The 20,631-nt window shown below is 37.9% G+C and overlaps 1 protein-coding gene across 1 annotated transcript in view; it reads right to left on the bottom strand.

Annotated features, from left to right (window-relative positions):
- LOC119765956 overlaps positions 1 to 20,631 on the bottom strand; it is a 33,885-nt gene that overhangs the window by 12,524 nt on the left and 730 nt on the right. The window lies entirely within an intron of this gene.

Below are 20,631 nucleotides of genomic sequence, written 5' to 3'. Positions count from 1 at the left end.
ATTTTTTGATATCTCGTGAAGGAGCAGGAGGAGAAGCGGAACATTTGAAAAAAAAACGTGTTTTTCAATAATTTGCAACATTAAATGGTGATGGTTTAGAAATTTGGAGTCGAAAGGACTTTTATTTAAAATTGGACGCCCGATTTGAAGGCCAAAAACCAATTTTTCATAGTAAAAATACATAAAAACCATTTAGGAGTAATGACAAATGTAGAAAAAACTTCTGATCATATTTTGGGTTTATATGATAATTTTACATAGAAACCCAAAATAGGACCAAAAATCGACTTGTCAAATAATAAAAATGTTTGAGTTTTAGCGCTCTAAAAGTGCCGTGAACATCCCCTTGCACTAAAACTGGACCTTGAATTGCTAAGTTCAAAAAAAGGATTTTGATGCCGTGCTCAGAAGCTTTAATTAGTAATTTACCAAAACCCACGTCGACATTTAGTTGGAATTTTTGCTTTCTAATTTTGTCAATATTTTGATGAATTTTAGGGTTTTGAATAAAAAAACCTAATTGCACTAACCCAAGTACAGTACACTAGTTTCATCGTAGTTTCTTCTGTTTGAAAACAACACTCACTCTTGTAACAAAACATATTGGCAACTCTCTACGAAATCGGCCGATTTCGACCATTTTTATTTTTTGTATTTTTTATTTGGCTCAAACTTTGTGGGGGCCTTCCCTATGACAAAAGAAGCTATTTTGTGTCATTGGTTCACCCATACAAGTCTCCATACAATTTTGGATACTGTCCATACAAAAATGGTATGTAAATATTCAAACAGCTGTAACTTTTGAGTGAATTTTCTGATCAATTTGGTGTCTTCGGCAAAGTTGTAGGTATTGTTGAGGACTATTGAGAAAAAAATAGGTACACGGAAAAAAAATTGCAGATTTTTAATCAACTTTTTTGACAAAGAACTTTGTCCTAAGGTTTCTATACGTGGTGTCAATCCAAAATTTTCGCAAAGCGAAAACGTTACGTGACGAATTCCCCTCTCGGCAAATTTCCCCTCTTTTTGGTGCACGCCGGTTGGATGAACGAACGTTTCCCAATCAGTCAATAGAGAGCCGTGAGATTGATGTATCTAAAATCACCCCCACTCCACCTCATCATTTTCGGATCGTCGACGAGCCAACAAAACTCGGCTCGGTCGGTCCCGAAAATTCATTCTATTGCTGGACGTCGACGAGAACACATCAGAAGCAGATGGCCTGGTGGCCCGGTAGCAGACGGCATGGAGGTCTGGGAGCAGATGGCTTGGAGGCAAGGACCAGCTAAGACATGGCAGTCGCGGGAGTCGATCATTGGAACTGGCCACCACCTGGACTGGAGTGGCCGGAGGCCCCGCGGATGTTCCGATGGGGGGACATTTGCCGAACCGTAAGAATAGGGGCAATATGGGTATCAAACTTTATGGTTTTTGATACTGGACATGAAATTTGACATTTTGGCAGTAGTGGCCACAATCCGGAGTGGCCGAAGGCCCCAGGGATGTTCCGATGGGGGGACATTTGCCGAACCATAAGAGTAGGGGCAATATGGGTATCAAACTTTATGGTTTTTGATACTGGATATGAAATTTGACATTTCGGCAGTAGTGGCCACAATCCGGAGTGGCCGGAGGCCCCGGGGATGTTCCGATGGGGGGACATTTGCCGAACCATAAGAGTAGGGGCAATATGGGTATCAAACTTTAGGGTTTTTGATACTGGATATGAAATTTGACATTTTGGCAGTAGTGGCCACAATCCGGAGTGGCCGAAGGCCCCGGGGATGTTCCGATGGGGGGACATTTGCCGAACCATAAGAGTAGGGGCAATATGGGTATCAAACTTTATGGTTTTTGATACTGGATATGAAATTTGACATTTCGGCAGTAGTGGCCACAATCCGGAGTGGCCGGAGGCTCCGCGGATGTTCCGATGGGGGGACATTTGCCGAACCGTAAGAGTAGTGGCAATATGGGTATCAAACTTAATGGTTTTTGATAATGGATAAGAAATTTGACATTTCGGCAGTAGTGGCCACAATCCGAAGTGGCCGGAGGCCCCGCGGATGTTCCTATGGGGGAAATATGCCGAACCGTAAGAGTAGGGGCAATATGGGTATCAAACATTAGGGTTTTTGATACTGGATATGAAATTTGACATTTTGGCAGTAGTGGCCACAATCCGGAGTGGCCGGAGGCCCCGGGGATGTTCCGATGGGGGGACATTTGCCGAACCATAAGAGTAGGGGCAATATGGGTATCAAACTTTAGGGTTTTTGATACTGGATATGAAATTTGACATTTTGGCAGTAGTGGCCACAATCCGGAGTGGCCGGAGGCCCCGCGGATGTTCCGATGGGGGGACATTTGCCGAACCGTAAGAGTAGGGGCAATATGAGTATCAAACTTTATGGTTTTTGATACTGGATAAGAAATTTGACATTTCGGCAGTAGTGGCCACAATCCGAAGTGGCCGGAGGCCCCGCGGATGTTCCGATGGGGGGACATTTGCCGGACCGTAAGAGTTGGGGCAATATGGGTATCAAACTTAATGGTTTTTGATACTGGATATGAAATTTAACATTTCTGCAGTAGTGGCCACAATCCGGAGTGGCCGGAGGCCCCGGGGATGTTCCGATGGGGGGAAATTTGCCGAACCATAAGAGTAGGGGCAATATGGGTATCAAACTTTATGATTTTTGATACTGGATATGAAATTTGACAAGTGGCAGTGCGTGGCCGAATGGTTAGGCTGTCCGCTTTGTAAGCGGATGATACTGGGTTCGATTCCCATCTGCGGCAACCTTCTATCGGATGAGGAAGTAAAATGTCGGTCCCGGTCTTGGTTGTTAGGCCGTTAAGTCATTCCAGGTGTAGGATTCGTCTCCATGCCATAAGTACAAACAAGACACCAAACCAAGCCTACTCCGGTGGAATCGCTGGCGGCGGTTGGACTCGCAAACCAAAGGTCGTCAGTTCAAACACTGGGGTGGAAGGTTCCTTGGAGTAAAAAGAGGTTTGGGTGCTCTCCCCATTCAAGCCTTCGGACTCCTAGGTTCAAGCAGAAACTTGCAATAGAGACCACAAAAGACCCGGGGGTCGTTAATGTGGATGGTTTGATTTTTTGAAATTTGACATTTCAGCAGCAGTGGCCACAATCCGAAGTGACCGGAGGCCCCGGGGATGTTCCGATGTTTCCGAGTAGGGGCAATATGGGTATCAAACTTTATGGTAATTATAAATCTTGTGAATCTTGGGAAATTTGGACCAGACAATGTAATCGAAAATTTCAACAACCATCTTGCAAAGTTCTTTGTCATACTGGTCATGTGTAACATAACCACCTGCACCGGTTTTTTTCACTTAAACTCAATTTCCCAAAACAAGTATTTTTTGATTTTTGAGCTTTTTTGATATGTTTTAGGGGACAAAAATCCGCAACTTTTGAGCCATAGAAAAACATGGTCAAAAATTCTGCCGCCCAGTTATAATTTTTTGAAAAAAAAAGTGATTTTTGGGAAAAATTGAAATTTAATGCAAAAACAAATTTGACGTTATTTTTTAATGCAAAATTGAATTTGCAATCGAAAACCACTTTACAGATTTTTTGATAAAGGGCTCCGTTTTTAAGATATAGCCACCGAAAGTTTGATTTTAGCGAAATAATGGCAGTTTTTTGATTTTTAGAGATAGTGACCATGACAACGCGGGTAAAAAAGGTGGTTAATTGAATTCAGGCCCAAAAGGTCGAAAGACAAAAGATCGAATGGACAAAGGGTGGAAAGGGAGTGTTGAAACAATGGCTTATAATTAGATTGTTTATATTTTTCGTTCTTTCAGTTGCAAAAGAGAATCAAAAAATGAATAATTTAGATTACTTGCAATAGTTTCAATATTCCAACGAAATTCCAATCAATATGTCGTGACTTTCAACTCTATTTTCCCGAGATTTGCCAAGATTTCGGATGAATACAAAACACGTCTGTTCACGCTCAAACAAAACACACGACTGATTTATTTTCGCTCATTCACGCATACAACATCAACTCCTCTCTCGGCTAATCTCTCTCTGATTTCACTACACGTACTCTCTCGTTTCATTCTCTCTCTCTCTTCTCCTTGCCGTACTCATTCACTACATCCTCGTCCTTTCCTACTCTTAATTTTTAATTTGCTATTCTATTTTTTTTTATTTTTTTTTTACCGGAAAACTTATAATCGGTGTATTAAAACATAAACACATATTCAGCAACCATCCAAAACTCTCCTTGATGATCTGTGATATCTTGAAACCCTACGCATCGCAAGATCCAGCTTCAGCAGATGCTTCTTCAGTCTCCTTGATCATAACACGCACAGGCCCAAACGTCAACATGAATACCTGCATTTAAAGAAATAAAAAGAAAACGACAGCTTCGACAGCCCTCGTGTAATGTATTAATAATATATACCAGAAATTGGAATTTCACTGTAAAAAACATTATAATTTTACAAATAGAAATCCGGACATTTTTTTTTTGCTCGTACACCTGTAAATTCACATCATTCAATGAGTACTTACACTTATTTCACACACGATGAGATAAAATCACCTCGAAAAAAGGGTAATAGTCAATTACATTTTTTTTTCTAAATAACTTTCCAATCAATTGATAATATTCATATTCTATTACATCTTCCCTGATATTGAATCATGAAGTCAATTTAAAGTCCTGTTGGTTACGAACCTATCGTTGGCTAAATAGTCACTTCAGAACGAATGAGAATCTTAAATTCTTTTACAACTTCAAACAATTGATCCTATTTTTTTTTTTTTTTTTTTTGGGAGGGTGATCCAGCCGCACATTGTTGATGTCGAAACCTCTAAACTGGGCCCTCGTCCTGTCACGTCCGTCAGTAGTCTTGTCGCACATTACAACTAGAATCAGATCTGCCGATGAATTAGTACACTTCGACCAAATAAACACTGACGCTGTATGGATCTGACTCTAGAATAAATGCACAGTTGTGTGTTATCGTCTATCGTCTATCGTCTCTCAGGGGACTCAAGCGCAAAACTCCAAGCTAGTATACTGTATAAAGAGGTACGGATGAGCGTGAGTTCCAGCGCTGATGACGGAAAATTTGTCGTCATCAGTCATTGGTACCATCATGATGCGATTTGAGATCCAATTGGATTTTTTAAAGAGTGCTCCGAATTCTTATTTTGCTAGTAAAACGTAAAACTTTACTTAATGAGGAATTAAAATAAGTGAATTACAGTAAATAGAAAAGGCTATTTAATCCCCCTTTAAGTGATTAGTGCCTTCCTCACATTCATATAGTGAATAAATGCAGTCAAAAACATTATTTAATAAGCAATGTGGTCTTCTGAAAAACAAATTATTTAATTTGGAGTTATTTTTTGATATTATCAATAAAAAAAAACAAATTATCAATAGTGTTTTACGGATGGTTGATGTTGATTGATTTTTGACGCACGAATTGTTTTTAACATTGCTATGAATTTTTTAAACTGCCAAAAATACATAGAAACAATTTTCAATATCTTTTTTGATTTCAGATTTAAAAAAAATCTAATCCAACGAAATTTTTAGTTCAATCAGCTGAAAATAATTTTTAATGCATTAGCTTGCCTTTGAAACCATTTTTAACATGATTAAGTTCGTTTTAAAAATAATTTAAGTTTTAATGATTTTTTTTGATGTTTTGATGGCCAGCGCCGAGGGACAAAAACTTATTAGCATCGGCCTAATTTTCAAGATATCATCAATTACCTATGTACCTAATTCTGGAACATCAAATAAAACATTTTTTTATTTTATTTTTTTGCTAATCCATCTAAATGTCGGACAGATCGTATTAACAATGTTCAAAATATGAATCTATAGAAACTTCTAACAACCTTTTGAATTCTTTAAAAAAAATATTGTTGTTACTTTTTACACCATTTAAACAAAAAAAAAATTAAAAAAATAGAAAAAAAAACTTTCAATTCTTTTAAAAAATGGTTGTTGTTACTTTTTTTTTAGAAATAAAAATATAGAAAAAATCGTTTAATTCTTTAAAAAAATAATTATTTTTTACAACATATAAACAAAAAAAATTGTAAGAAAGGCAAAAATATAGAAAAAAATCAAGCAACACTAAAACGGTGCACCTTATTTGAAATTAATAAAATTGCTTAACCAATGCAAATTAATTTTATTTATTATTTTTTATTTTCTGAGTGTTGTCGAAAGACTTAAAAAAGAAGAATCATTGCTTGGTTACTACTAGCTACTAGTTAGCTTAAATATTCATAATTTTAACCCTCGAATAAATTTTTTAAAATAAACAATTGTTCATGTGAGGCATTTCAGCAAACCACATGCAGCACAATGTATTTTTACACTCGGGCTTTCAATGTTGTAATGCTTTTAAAAAAATATACACCATTCTGGCACAAAGCTAGCAAAAAAGTCGCAAATTTGGCACAACGCCAACAAAACCATTCCATAATCTAACAGAACGCAAGTTCTCAGTTCCAATCGGATTTGAGTGATTTCTGGGTAACTCGCATTTTGAAGTTCTCACTTTCTTAAAGATACTCAATGATTCTGATGGAGCTCACGCTCATCCGTACCTCTTTATACACACTTACCAAAAATCATGATTTTTTGAGTTCCAAATCCCACTTTTCATACGATTTTTTGAGTTCAGGTACTACAACCATAAAAATGGTTATATCAGTTATCGCTCGGACGTTGATACGACAACACACGTTTCTACGAGCACTCTTCAACACAATAGTCTTTTGTGTTCGGCACACGCCGTGTGTCCTTAACCTCAACTAAAGGAATTTACTGAAAAGCAAAGATGGACAAAACCCGTAAGAATACGCTGAAAATGGTTTTCGGAAACGCAGCGAAAGTTCCAGCCCACGTGGATGTGCTACGGTTCACAGCGAACGTTTTGAAGATTCCGGCCACGGATGTACACTCGATCTACCGCGACGAGAATGATCGCTGTTTTTACGTAAAGTTCTTGGATGAGCCGACCTTCGTGGAATTTACCGGAAGAATAGAGGAGCAGTACCGTTTCGTGCATAGCGATGGCCAAGTGGCCGTGGTGAAACTGGAAGTGGCCAGCCGGCTGTTCAGGTACGTGAGGATTTTTAACTTGCCGCCAGAAATCGAAGAGAAAGACATTTCGGCCGTTCTGTCCCAATTTGGAACCATTCGGCAACATGTCCGGGAACGCTACCCAACGGAATACGGCTACACGGTATACAGTGGTGTGCGTGGCGTCCACATGGAGATCGCCAAGGAGATACCGCCTAACCTCTACATCGGTCACTTCAAAGCACGCTTGTACTATGAAGGTTTGAAGAATAGATGTTTCTATTGCAAACTGGAAGGACACATCAAGGTCAACTGCCCGAAGATAGCGAGCTTGAAGTCTTCGACACCAGCCGGATCGTTCAGTGCCATCGTCGCAGGGGCGATCGCAGCCAACGCAACTGATCTCACACTACCAACCGACATGACCACGCTGACACCACAAAACAAGCCACCAATACAACCGCGCGATCCCGATCGCGGAATTTCGCCAACGCCGGAAGAAGCAGGCGACGACAGCGAGATGGACGACGACGATGAAGATGAGCGAGAGGAGGAATCCGGCGCTGACGAATCGCCCGATCTCGGCGGCGACAAGCATCGTAAGCCCCGAAGTAGTTCACGCAACGTACTCGAGCAGTTGGAGAACCGTTCTCGCTCTCGCAGCCTGATCCGGCCTGAAGGTACTGGGGGAAACGGGGGGAAGAATGGGAAAGAGGGGAAGGGTGGAAAGGGGGGAAAGGGGGGGAAGGGAAGGGGTCGACCACGCAAGTAGATTAAGTGATGATGGAGAAGGAGGATAGTTCGTGCGAAAAAGGAGGAGAATGGTAGTTGGTATGATCTGCAACTGTGTAAGAGAAGACGAATGTATGTGTGTGTGTGTGGGTAAAAAAACGTAAAAAAACAAAGAGGAGGTAAAGATGTTCAAAATATTGTGCGTACAATCCGGTTCCGATGATTTGCTTTCAATTTTATCAAACTTTTTCGAATTTCAATAGCCACTTATGCCACTAGTTCGTAATATTGCTACCGCTAATCTAAATGCTATCAATTCCGATGTGAAGAAATCACTACTTAAAGATTTTATATGGAACAACGACTTAGACATTATTTTTATTCAAGAACTATCATTTGAAAATTTTGCATTCCTGAATTCGCATACAGCAATTGTAAATATTAGCGCTAATAATAAGGGAACTGGAATTCTTTTACGAAATAACTTACAATATTCTGATATAATTTTAAATGAAAACGGAAGAATATCATCCGTTTTGCGTTGACTCTATTAACTATATAAATATTTATGCACATAGTGGAAGCAACCAGAAAAAGGAAAGAGACACGTTATTTAATGAAGACATTTTGATTCATCTTGCGCATGGCAAGGAAAATGTCATAGTTGGTGATTTTAATTGTATACTTTTGGCTGAAGACATGAATGGAGTAGTTAAGAATTATTGCAAAGGACTGCAAAATTTAATCTCTGGACTAGAATTGAAAGACGTTGAACAAACCATATTGAAATCACGAGTTAACTTTACATTTATTAGAGGTACATCCAAATCACGCTTAGACAGATTTTATGCATCGAATGAATTTATTAATCAAATATCTTGTATTAAAACGTTACCATTAAGCTTTTCTGATCACCATGGCGTACTTGTTAAACTCAATTTAAAAGACAATGCTCCTAATATTTTTATAGGTCGTGGTTTCTGGAAACTAAATTCCTTTTTTTCTCAATGACAATGATATTTTGACGCAATTCACGGCAATGTACAATGGACTAAGAAATCGGAATTCTTTTATAAACTTATGCTATTGGTGGAATGAAGTAATGAAAACAAAATCAAAAAGTTTCTTCAAAAAAATTAGCTTTGAAAGTAATCAACAAACAATTCGAGAGAAAAGCTTTTACTATCGTTGTCTCAATGAACTTTTTTGAAAAGCAAAAAGAAGGAGAGAATGTTTGTTCTGAAATGAAAATTGTTAAATCAAAATTAATGGAAATAGAGCAAAATAAATTACAATTTTATCGCTATACTTTTCGAACTAGTAATTTAATTGAAAATGAGAAACTAAGTATTTATCAAATAACATCTAGAATAAAAAATTCAACGCCATCAAAGCTTATCAGTCTACGTATAAATAACAAAGTTACTTCAAAAACATCAGAACTAAAATCAATGATCTTTGACCATTTTAAGAACATTTTTTGTAAACGAGCTGAAAGTGGATCAGATAATGATGATATTTTGGAGCATATCACAAAGATGCTGAACGATGCCGAACGGGATGCCCTTTCCAAACCAATAGAATTACAAGAACTTAAAGATGCTATTTTCAATGCTTCTAACAATTCTTCACCAGGACCCGATGGATTAAACTATGATTTTTATAAGACTTTCTTTGATGTTTTAAATACAGACCTGTTGAACTTATTTAATGGTTATCTTGTAAATAACGAATACCCACCAGGACAATTCTCAGCCGGAATAATTTCACTCATCCCTAAAAAAGGTGATCCTCATGACCTTAACAATAGGAGACCCATAAGCATGCTTAATACTGACTATAAAATCTTTACTAAAATTCTTTGGAATAGATTACAACCCATGATGAAGAAACTGATTGGCCCTGGACAGTCAGCTTGTATCTCAGAGACATCCTGTGTTAACGTTCTCAGAACATTGCGAAATGTATTGATCAAATCAAAACAGACCAAACATTTTAAAAATCTTTTACTTAGTATCGATCTGGAAAAAGCTTTTGACAGCGTGGATCATGAAGTTCTGTGGAAAATATTGAAAAAGTTTGGACTTCCTGATAGTTTTATTCGCTGCATTAGTCGTCTCTACCAAAATGCAACGTCTAAAGTTTTATTCAACGGTTTTTTTACAGATTCTTTCAAAATTGAATGCTCAGTCCGGCAAGGATGCCCATTGAGTATGGCTCTTTTCTGTTTATACATTGAACCCTTGATTCGTATGCTTTTTGAGTCGGTTAAAGGTTGTTTGATAGGCGATTGCTTTGTAAGAGTAATAGCTTACGCAGATGACATTAGCTTACTCATTAGAAACGATCATGAGTTTGATAAGGCCCTAGAACTGATTAACTACTTTAGCATTTATGCTAAAATCAAAATCAACACCGTTAAATCTCAGTTTCTGAGATTTAACAACTGTAGTTCAGGGCCACACCAGATAAAAGAAGTTGATAATTTGAAAATTCTAGGCATAATATTCCATCGTAATTTTGATACAACAATTTCAGAAAATTATAAAGACCTAATCAACAAACTTAAATATACAATTTCACTACATCATCGTCGTAAATTAAACCTTTTTCAAAAAGCATTTATTTTAAATACATACGTCCTTTCTAAACTATGGTACATCGCTCAAATTTTTCCTCCAAATAACAAACATATAGCTGAGATAAGAAGAATATGTTTTAAGTTTCTTTGGCAAGGTTACTTTTATAGCGTTGCAAAGAATGAATTGTACCTTCCGATTTATAAAGGAGGTCTTGCATTGGAAGACGTAGAAGCAAAATGTAAAAGTTTATTTATTAAAAATATCTTATTTTTCAAAACGAATTCTGGTTCCTCGGTTGATGAGTTTATGATTGCGCAAAGTAACAACCGTGCTATAACGAGAAATGCGCGAGAATGGATTAATCTTGCTATTGAATTAAAACCTCGAACAGTGCTGAACACGAGTAAATTATTTTATAATTATTTTATTGATCAAATGAGTATCAAGCCACGTATGCAAACAGAAATGCAAAATCTTCAATGGGACTTAATTTTTGAAAATCTTGATAAAAATTTATATCATCTGATACAAAAACATACCTTTTCTCACTTTTAAATGAACTTATTCCAACCAGAAGTAAAATGTTTCGTCATGGAATAGCTGGAATAGATTCTCCAAACTGTATATTATGTGGTAATCTTGACACAATAACTCAACGAATTAAATCATGCGATAAATCTACTGTGATTTGGAACTGGATAAAAAACCTTGTAATCGTTCGGATTATAATAAACACCAGGGATCCTGAAGAATTGATAGCATTACAGTTTAATTCAAAAAGCTACAAAAAGAATGCGGGTCTGTGGCTGGTCTGTGAAGCAATTAGATTTAATCTAATGAATTACGGATTAGATGGCATGGGCTGCCTAGAGAAATTCAAAAAAGAAATACGCAACGCTCGATGGAATAACAAAGCAGTTTTTGCAAAGTACTTTAAAAATGTTTTGAACATCTTTTAAAATTTGAACAAACCCCACACATAAAGAAATTAAAGATCATCCAATGATTGTATATCTAGACGATTATAAACATCGAAAAAGCACAGGATCCCGAAACTAGAAAAAACAAATTGTAAACTACCGGAACTATGTTAAATAAAACCTCTTTAAACCGAAAAAAAAAAAACTGAAAAATTCGTATGAAAAGTGGGATTTGAAACTCAAAAAATCATGATTTTTGGTAAGGGTGTACAGTATATTGACCACTACGCTCTACCCTCTCAAGGGACTCAAGCTCCAAGTTCCAACAATCACGCTTTCCCCTCTCACGGGACTCAAGCCTAAAACACCAACAATCACGCTTTACCCTTTCAAGGCTTCAACAATTAAACAATCACGCTTCATCCTCTTATTTAAATAAATCAACAAGTTTTTTTTTTGTTTCATTTGAACATTACTCTTGATATTGACTCAACTCGAATGTTAAGCGCCTTTCAAAACGTATTAAGCAAAAGGTCTACAAAACTACTCTAAATTTTCCAAAGACAATTTTATATTAAGAGTATACAATCAAGTATTAATATTATCATAAACAAGTCTGTGCAATTTCTTTCAACCTTATAAACCTTATACATTTTTTTTGTTATTCAAAAACATCTTAAACTTGTTAAGCCAGGACTCAGTTTATACACACCAAAAAATAATCGTGTAATTTTCTGTCAAATAGATGCACATAACTGGAGCGTCATCTTTGACGCAAAATTACATAAGATTTGAAAATTACACGATCCTTCCCAGGCATTTCTAGAGCATTGAATATTACACGAAACGAATATACGTTGATGTAATATTCAAATTCACTTAATTTTACTTGGATGCTCGTGGGTTCAGGAATGCTTTGGCTGATATTTCTAGGTTAGGACTGGAAAATAAACCATTTTTCGACGTTTAAATCAATACATTTATTCCAACAGTTCCATAAAATTTCAAAATATAGATTAAAAAAATCACTTGCACATGTTTTTAGGTTTTTGCGCTTAATACCAGATTATACTCCGACATCATGTGACTCGAATCGCGTAGAACAAGTTCCACTTTGGACACGAACTAGAATGCGCTAGAAATACGCTAGAACAGCCGCTGTGGGATTGTGCAGGTTCGGTTTATCGGGATCTTTCGTTCCGAAATCACATTTCATTAACCTGATCCGGGGAGCGATCTTTTGGCGGATTCCGATAGCACTCACTTTCCTGCTTGAACAAATTTTAAATTCACCACACTACGAGTAGCACACACATCTACAACTACCCGTGACATTTTTGCTCCAGATACGGTTGTCGTGACCAGACGGACATATTTCAGTTCTATCCGTCGTTTTCTCGCAGATTTCGGATGCCAATTCAAAACGCGTGTTTCATGGCCAAAGCAAAGCAGAAGACTGATTTATTTTTCTCTCTGTCACTCACACTACCATATAAATTCTCGCACATGCCAACACACCAATACTACTGTTCGCTACAAGATATTATGCTAGGGGTGCTCACATTTCTACATGCCACGCTCCATCACTACATCCTCGTTCTCCCCTACACTCCTCTTTTTCCTTTTTTTTTTATTTGAACAATTGTAAAGAAAACTATAGCTTTGTTACAGTAAAAACATCATTGCTATACATTATCATTCTATTTGCTTTTTTTTTTGCTTTTTTTTGCCATTATTATTTTTGTTATTTTCTTATGTCAGGAAAAGCCAATTTTAACCTGGCCGCAAAAACCTGAATCTTTTCATAAACAATAATTTACTACACATAGCTGTCGTAATTTCGTCGCTGCCTCCGTTGCGTACGATTACGGTTCACTTCTATAGCTGAATGCTCGTCAAATCTCGTCCTGTCCTCGATTTCCAAACGATGTTGATCTAGGAAACCATCCACGCCGCAACCCACAGGCTTCTGGTCTCTGTTGAATGGTTCGATAATCTGAAAATATACAAGAAAAAAAAATCCAAACTTCTAGTTTGGCTCATATCAGACAATGCGTGATATAATTTATAGTTATCTTAGAAACAAACTGTTAATCTGTAAGTTTAAATATACTGACATTATTTTAAATTCTATGATGAATTTGTTCAAACCAACAATAAATCATCATTTCAAAAGATTGAGAATCTTAAATTTCTTTGCCAACTTAAATAACATTCATCAAAAATTCCCACACACTTCACATCCCATTTCACATTTTCTCTAAAATTTATTTTGAAAATTGCCCCAGAAACGATCACTTTCGCCATTTTGTCGAATCTTCCTAAAAGCTTAATTTCCAGTCCAGGTTACAAAACTATTGTTTCCTAAATCGCTTCAAAAGATTGAAAATCTAAAATTGGATCATTCTCATCATTGTATAGCATCATTCTTGAAATCCAATCATGAGCTTCAACCAAAGAATAATTTTCACCTATTATCACATCTTTCTATAATTCCGATACCAATTCGTCATTCGTCCTATCATATCTTCCTTGAAATCCCATCATGAGCTCCAATTTAAGTCGTATAGGTTACAAACAAGTACAAGTTTCTTAAATCATCAATTCAAAAGATTGAAAATATAAATTTTTCTTGTCCACTTCAATAATTTCCTTCTGTTTTCACATTTTCTCCAAAATTCCATTTCCAAATATTCCAACAATCGATCGCTTTCATCATTTTATTACATCTTCCCTGAAATCCATCATGATCTCCAATTTAAGTCGTGTAGCTACAATTGAATGATTTCCATCTGTTATCACATTTTTTGGGAAATTCCTTTTCCGAATATTTCAACAACATCATCATTTCATCCTATCTTCCCTGAAATCCAATCATGAGCTTCAATTTAAGTCGTGTAGGCTACAAACCTATCGTTTCATAAATCAGCACTTCGAAAAGATTGAAAATCGAAAATTTTCTTAACCAGTTGAATAATTTCCATCTGTTATCACATTTTTCGAAAATTCCTTTCCCGAATATTCCAACAACATCATCATTTCATCCCATCTTCCCTGAAATCCAATCATGAGCTTCAATTTAAGTCGTGTAGGCTACAAACCTATCGTTTCATAAATCATCACTTCGAAAAGATTGAAAATCGAAAATTTTCTTAACCAGTTGAATAATTTTCATCTGTTTTCACATTTTTTCAGAAATTCCTTTCCCGAATATTCCAACAACATCATCATTTCATCCCATCTTTCCTGAAATCCAATCATGAGCTCCAATTTAAGTCGTATAGGTTACAAACAAGTACAAGTTTCTTAAATCATCAATTCAAAAGATTGAAAATATAAATTTGTCTTGTCCACTTGAATAATTTCCTTCTGTTTTCACATTTTCTCCAAAATTCCATTTCAAAATATTCCAACAATCGATCGCTTTCATCATTTTATCCCATCTTCCCTGAAATCCAATCATGAGCTTCAATTTAAGTCGTGTAGGCTACAAACCTATCGTTTCTTAAATAATCACTTCGAAAAGATTGAAAATCGAAAATTTTCTTAACCAGTTGAATAATTTTCATCTGTTTTCACATTTTTCAGAAATTCCTTTTCCGAATATTCCAACAATATCATCATTTCATCCCATCTTTCCTGAAATTCAATCATGAGCTCCAATTTAAGTCGTGTAGGCTACAAACCTATCGTTTCTTAAATAATCACTTCGAAAAGATTGAAAATCGAAAATTTGTTTTAACCAGTTGAATAATTTTCATCTGTTATCACATTTTTCGGAAATTCCTTTTCCGAATATTCCAACAACATCATCATTTCATCCCATCTTCCCTGAAATCCAATCATGAGCTTCAATTTAAGTCGTGTAGGCTACAAACCTATCGTTTCTTAAATCATCACTTCGAAAAGATTGAAAATCGAAAATTTTCTTAACCAGTTGAATAATTTTCATCTGTTTTCACATTTTTTCAGAAATTCCTTTTCCGAATATTCCAACAACATCATCATTTCATCCCATCTTCCCTGAAATCCAATCATGAGCTTCAATTTAAGTCGTGTAGGCTACAAACCTATCACTTCTTAAATCATCACTTCGAAAAGAAAATCTAAAATTCTCTTGCCCATAATAATACCTAATAAATGAATAATGTTTAAGGCAATTGAAGGACGTGTAGATTAACAATCTCAAGCATTTTTTAAATTGGTTGTTCGTAAGTAGGTCGAATACCGATGTAAAAAGCGCTTTGTTTACCAAAGGCTCTTAGGTCTTTTTGAGAACTAATCCGAGATCTGATTTCACGTCTTCTCATAAATAGGGTCCCATAGCCCTATGCCAATTTTTATGTACGGTAAAAAACACGATTAGAAGAAATTTCTGAACACTTTTTTTATTTTAATGCAAACAAAATCAACAGGATGACATTTGACGATGTCAACTCATCAAAATAGAAATTATATTATTCTTTTGCCAACGTTTCCAACAATGAATAATTTTCATCTGTTTACATCAAATGAAGTAAGTAAATTTAGCTAATGATACGTATTTTTTTTTTTGACGTAATTTACGTTCTACCCTTTTTTTTCTGTTTGAGTATTAAGACACGGAATCCTTATTACGAGGACTATTGTATCGTGTTACCCATTTTTACTGTTATTAAGCATTTCCAGATCTATAACACAGTCCCTATTGAGAGGGAAAGTGCTGTTCCATCCAGATGCTGTAAACTCCATTCCTTGTGCCTTGTGCGCTATGTATCGCTAGAACCGCGGTGACAATTTTTTCGTGTCATTTTTCAAGCTCTTCCCAGCAGCTATTATTTGCCGCGCGGGGTCTTGTAAAGACAATTGTCTTTTTGCGGTGCTATTTTTGCGGTGTTCCCTTTGCTCTGATCTGGACAATGCGACTGGACTGCAGTGCAATACCGATCGGCTGGGCATTATTTACATGCGAAGACACGAGGAAAGTATTTTGGGAAAGAGGCGCAAAGGAATATCCCAAGATCGATCACATGCTTGAAGAGCACGTGAAGCAACCGTTTTATACTCATACGGTTGCTGCTACCTCTGAACTTAAACCTAATGCTGCCACCCTGAGAAGAACCCATGACTTTCCGCTTATGAGGCGAAACCCGTAACCATTCGGCCACAGGAGGTTGGCACGTTCTACCCTTACAGAGAACTCAAGCTGAGCATATCCATCATTTTCCTTCTACTCTAACAGGGGACGCGCTCTACCCTCTCAGGGAACTCAAGCTTACTGATCCTTCATTCATGCTCTACCCTCTCAGGGGACTCAAGCTTATTGATCATTCATTCATGCTCTACCCTCTCAGGGGACTCGAGCTTTTTGATCCAACAACCACGCTCTACCCTCCCAGGGGACTCAAGCTTACTGATCCTTCATTCATGCTCTACCCTCTCAGGGAACTCAAGCTTATTGATCATTCATTCATGCTCTACCCTCTCAGGGGACTCGAGCTTTTTGATCCAACAACCACGCTCTACCCTCCCAGGGGACTCAAGCTTACTGATCCTTCATTCATGCTCTACCCTCTCAGGGAACTCAAGCTTATTGATCATTCATTCATGCTCTACCCTCTCAGGGGACTCGAGCTTTTTGATCCAACAACCACGCTCTACCCTCCCAGGGGACTCAAGCTTACTGATCCTTCATTCATGCTCTACCCTCTCAGGGGACTCAAGCTTATTGATCATTCATTCATGCTCTACCCTCTCAGGGGACTCGAGCTTTTTGATCCAACAACCACGCTCTACCCTCCCAGGGGACTCAAGCTTACTGATCCTTCATTCATGCTCTACCCTCTCAGGGAACTCAAGCTTATTGATCATTCATTCATGCTCTACCCTCTCAGGGGACTCGAGCTTTTTGATCCAACAACCACGCTCTACCCTCCCAGGGGACTCAAGCTTACTGATCCTTCATTCATGCTCTACCCTCTCAGGGGACTCAAGCTTATTGAACATTCAATCATGCTCTACCCTCTCAGGGGACTCGAGCTTTTCGATCCAACTTCCACGCTCTACCCTCTCAGGGGACTCAAGCTTATTGATCCTTCATTCATGCTCTACCCTCTCAGGGGACTCGAGCTTTTTGATCCAACTTCCGCGCTGATCCTTCATTCATGCTTTACCATCCCAGGGGACTCAAGCTTATTAGTCCATTTCCACGCTCTACTCTCTCGAAAATTGGTTCTCATACTCAAAAAAATCACAATCAACCGCCCAATCGTCTAAGGAATCTCAATACAACTTTGTTTACCAACAGAGTTGAAACGCATGCAAGTTATGACGAACGAATTTGATTTCCTTTTGAACACAGCACCCGCAACCTAAAGGGCACATCCACAAAAAATATGTACACTTAAGTTACCAGAAATTCAACATAAAAGGTATTGTACACCCATCATTTCGGCTCTAATTGAACCATTCGCCTTCGCGAAGTCGTTATTTGTAAGAAACTTGACAGAAACTACTTAAGCATTTATTTTTAAAACCACGAATATGATCTTGTTCGGCGCCATCCACGAAATACTGACTGTTTTATACAATTTAAACGCCGCACGACATTTAAGAATGTGCCGTTAACATTTTTTCCAGTTATTATCAGCAAGTGTAGAGCAGTCGAAAATAAAACTAACAACATTGCCAACAATTGGTAGAAGAACAACAGCAAAAATGAAACAAAGTATGGGATTTGACAGCACGTATTTAGTCGAAAGTGCGGCATGCAGTTCGAGGTTGCCTTGCCGCGTACTTTTATTGCACATATGCGACTTTCAGCATTCATCCTACAAAAAATAACTTTTTTGGTCAAACATCGGCCTGACATCGGTCTGATAGTAGAGCGTCTATAATAAGAAGGCTTCACAAGTGTCGGTCCCACTTCAACCATGACTAGCACCGTTGAACTGAACAGGGAAAATAATCAAAACAAACAACGCAGCCGTCTTGCTGTTCTTTTTATTTGTTAGCTTTTGCCAATCTCGCCGCTACTGACTTACCAATAAAACATTTCCTCTGGTAATACACTCCGTGTTCTTTTCGTCCGATAGCAATCAAAATCATTGCTCGATGGTTTCACACGATTACAATTTAGAATTTTTCACTGGCCCCTGCTGCGAGGGACACACGCGCCATTAAGGCTTCCTAAGCAGTCGAACACCACAGCAAATGAACTTTTTTTCACCACACAATTTCTTCTCTGTAAACAAATTTTCACTACAATTCGCGTCGGGAGCGCTGTTTGCGCCATTGTCGTGACCAGACGGACATATTTCAGTTCTATCCGTCGTTTTCTCGCAGATTTCGGATGCCAATTCAAAACGCGTGTTTCATGGCCAAAGCAAAGCAGAAGACTGATTTATTTTTCTCTCTGTCACTCACACTACCATATAAATTCTCGCACATGCCAACACACCAATACTACTGTTCGCTACAAGATATTATGCTAGGGGTGCTCACATTTCTACATGCCACGCTCCATCACTACAACGGTCACCGAAACAACTTCGCCGGAGCCTTTTCCGCTGGAGTGTTTGCTTGAATGCAACGGGTGCCACTTGTGCATGGAAGTTTGTCGTTCTTGGTGACGAAGTTTCAGAGAGCGGTTCCGGACCAAGCTGCCAAAGGAACTCCGCATTGTATTGCAACATTCTGAGGACAAGAAAATATTACTATGCTGACATATGTTCGCAACTCAGAACTACTTCACTCACCTTGAAATAAGCGAACCACTCCAGAATCTGCTAGAGTGCCGGAACTGGAAAATATCTCTCAGGAACCGGACTTCCAAAGTCTCCTCTTTCAGCCAATTTTGCACGGTTCTATGGCACACAAAACTGCCAAAAAATTGCGATTGCGTTCTCAATTTCAAAACATCTTAGCAGCAAAACAAATTGTTTACACGACTGTTGTGCTCGCACGGTGCAAGATGGCTGACTTTGACAATCTTACACGCACCGATGCAAAGCAGCAGAAATGGGTAAAATTCTATTCAAACTGATGTAAAATTAAGTAACGTGATTGAATATTCAGTTAAACTCTACGCTCCAGTCATGTGCATCATATGAGACATAAAATTACATTTGATAAATGGTAATTTTCTGTAACTTTGATTATATTATCACGGATGTGAGTTTTGCAATTTTGATTGGTGATTACGTCTGGTAAGATGTAAAATTAAGTCGATTTTGTTTATACGTGCTTCGATTTTCTGTCAATATTTCAATTACTTCAAGTGTAATTTTCATATTTTTTTAGTGTGTATGTACCATGACTAGGGTGCCCAGAATATGGGACTTTTCCTCAAAACCTCGCTCCACAAGCTGAATATTGTTCCTTGGGCTATTTTAGGACTCTGGGCCAAATGTGTGTGTGTGTGGTCCAATCCAATACCCGCTAACCGGCAGCGAAATTATGGGAAAGTATAATTTGTATCAGACTGTGTATATGCCGAATGCTGATACAGCTTATCTCAGTCCCGGGTATTAGGTGGTGACAGCCCTCGCGCTGCTTCCAACGACCCATTTCAGAATGACAGAGCTCCTTGCGGTCCAATTCCGAGGTCGTTGGGCATTGTTCGGCCCCGCCTAAACATAGAAGCAAGCATCTGAAGGAAACTCGATCTATATTTAGACTTCCAATCCCGTCAGGCAAATCAGGGATCAGCGCGTATTTAATATGAGAAGATAACATGTTTCAACACTACGGATCATTTCGCTGCTAGAGTGTAAACCTTCTGATGGCCGACTGCTTAGCGTCCCAAACCACCAATTCAAGGGTGTGAGTTCGAATCCCACCTGATTTCATTTTAGTTTTTATTCATATTCAAGTTCCTGATTCCAAATTTCAAAGGTACCTACCGGGAGTTGATCCCTGAACCTTCTGCTTGGGAGACAGAAGCCGTAACCATTAAGCCACGGAGCCGGTTGATTTTTTTAGGACTCTGGGCCAAATATGAGCAAAATCGGTCAACATTTACCCATTGATACTCGAAGGTGAAGTTTGTATGGGAAAAATCGAAAAAATGTATGGAAAACACAATTTTCCTACAGTTTGGTCTGCACGGTGCGCTACTTCCATCCAAATATTCCCAAACGTGAGATTCTTATTGAAAATTTAATGCTTTACAACTTCGTAGAACACCCCAAAGCTGTAAAACTCGATCCTGAGAAGTTATTAGCGATTTAAAAAAGTCATTTTTATATGAAAAACATTTTTTTCACCAACTTTAGGCTCGAATATCAATGGGTTAATCTCAACCAATTTCGCTCA

Source organism: Culex quinquefasciatus, chromosome 2 (genome assembly GCF_015732765.1).
Source record: "Culex quinquefasciatus strain JHB chromosome 2, VPISU_Cqui_1.0_pri_paternal, whole genome shotgun sequence".
Classification (NCBI taxonomy): domain Eukaryota; kingdom Metazoa; phylum Arthropoda; class Insecta; order Diptera; family Culicidae; genus Culex; species Culex quinquefasciatus.
Note: the sequence above shows the minus strand (reverse complement) of the source record. Positions and strands in the feature narration are given on the sequence as shown.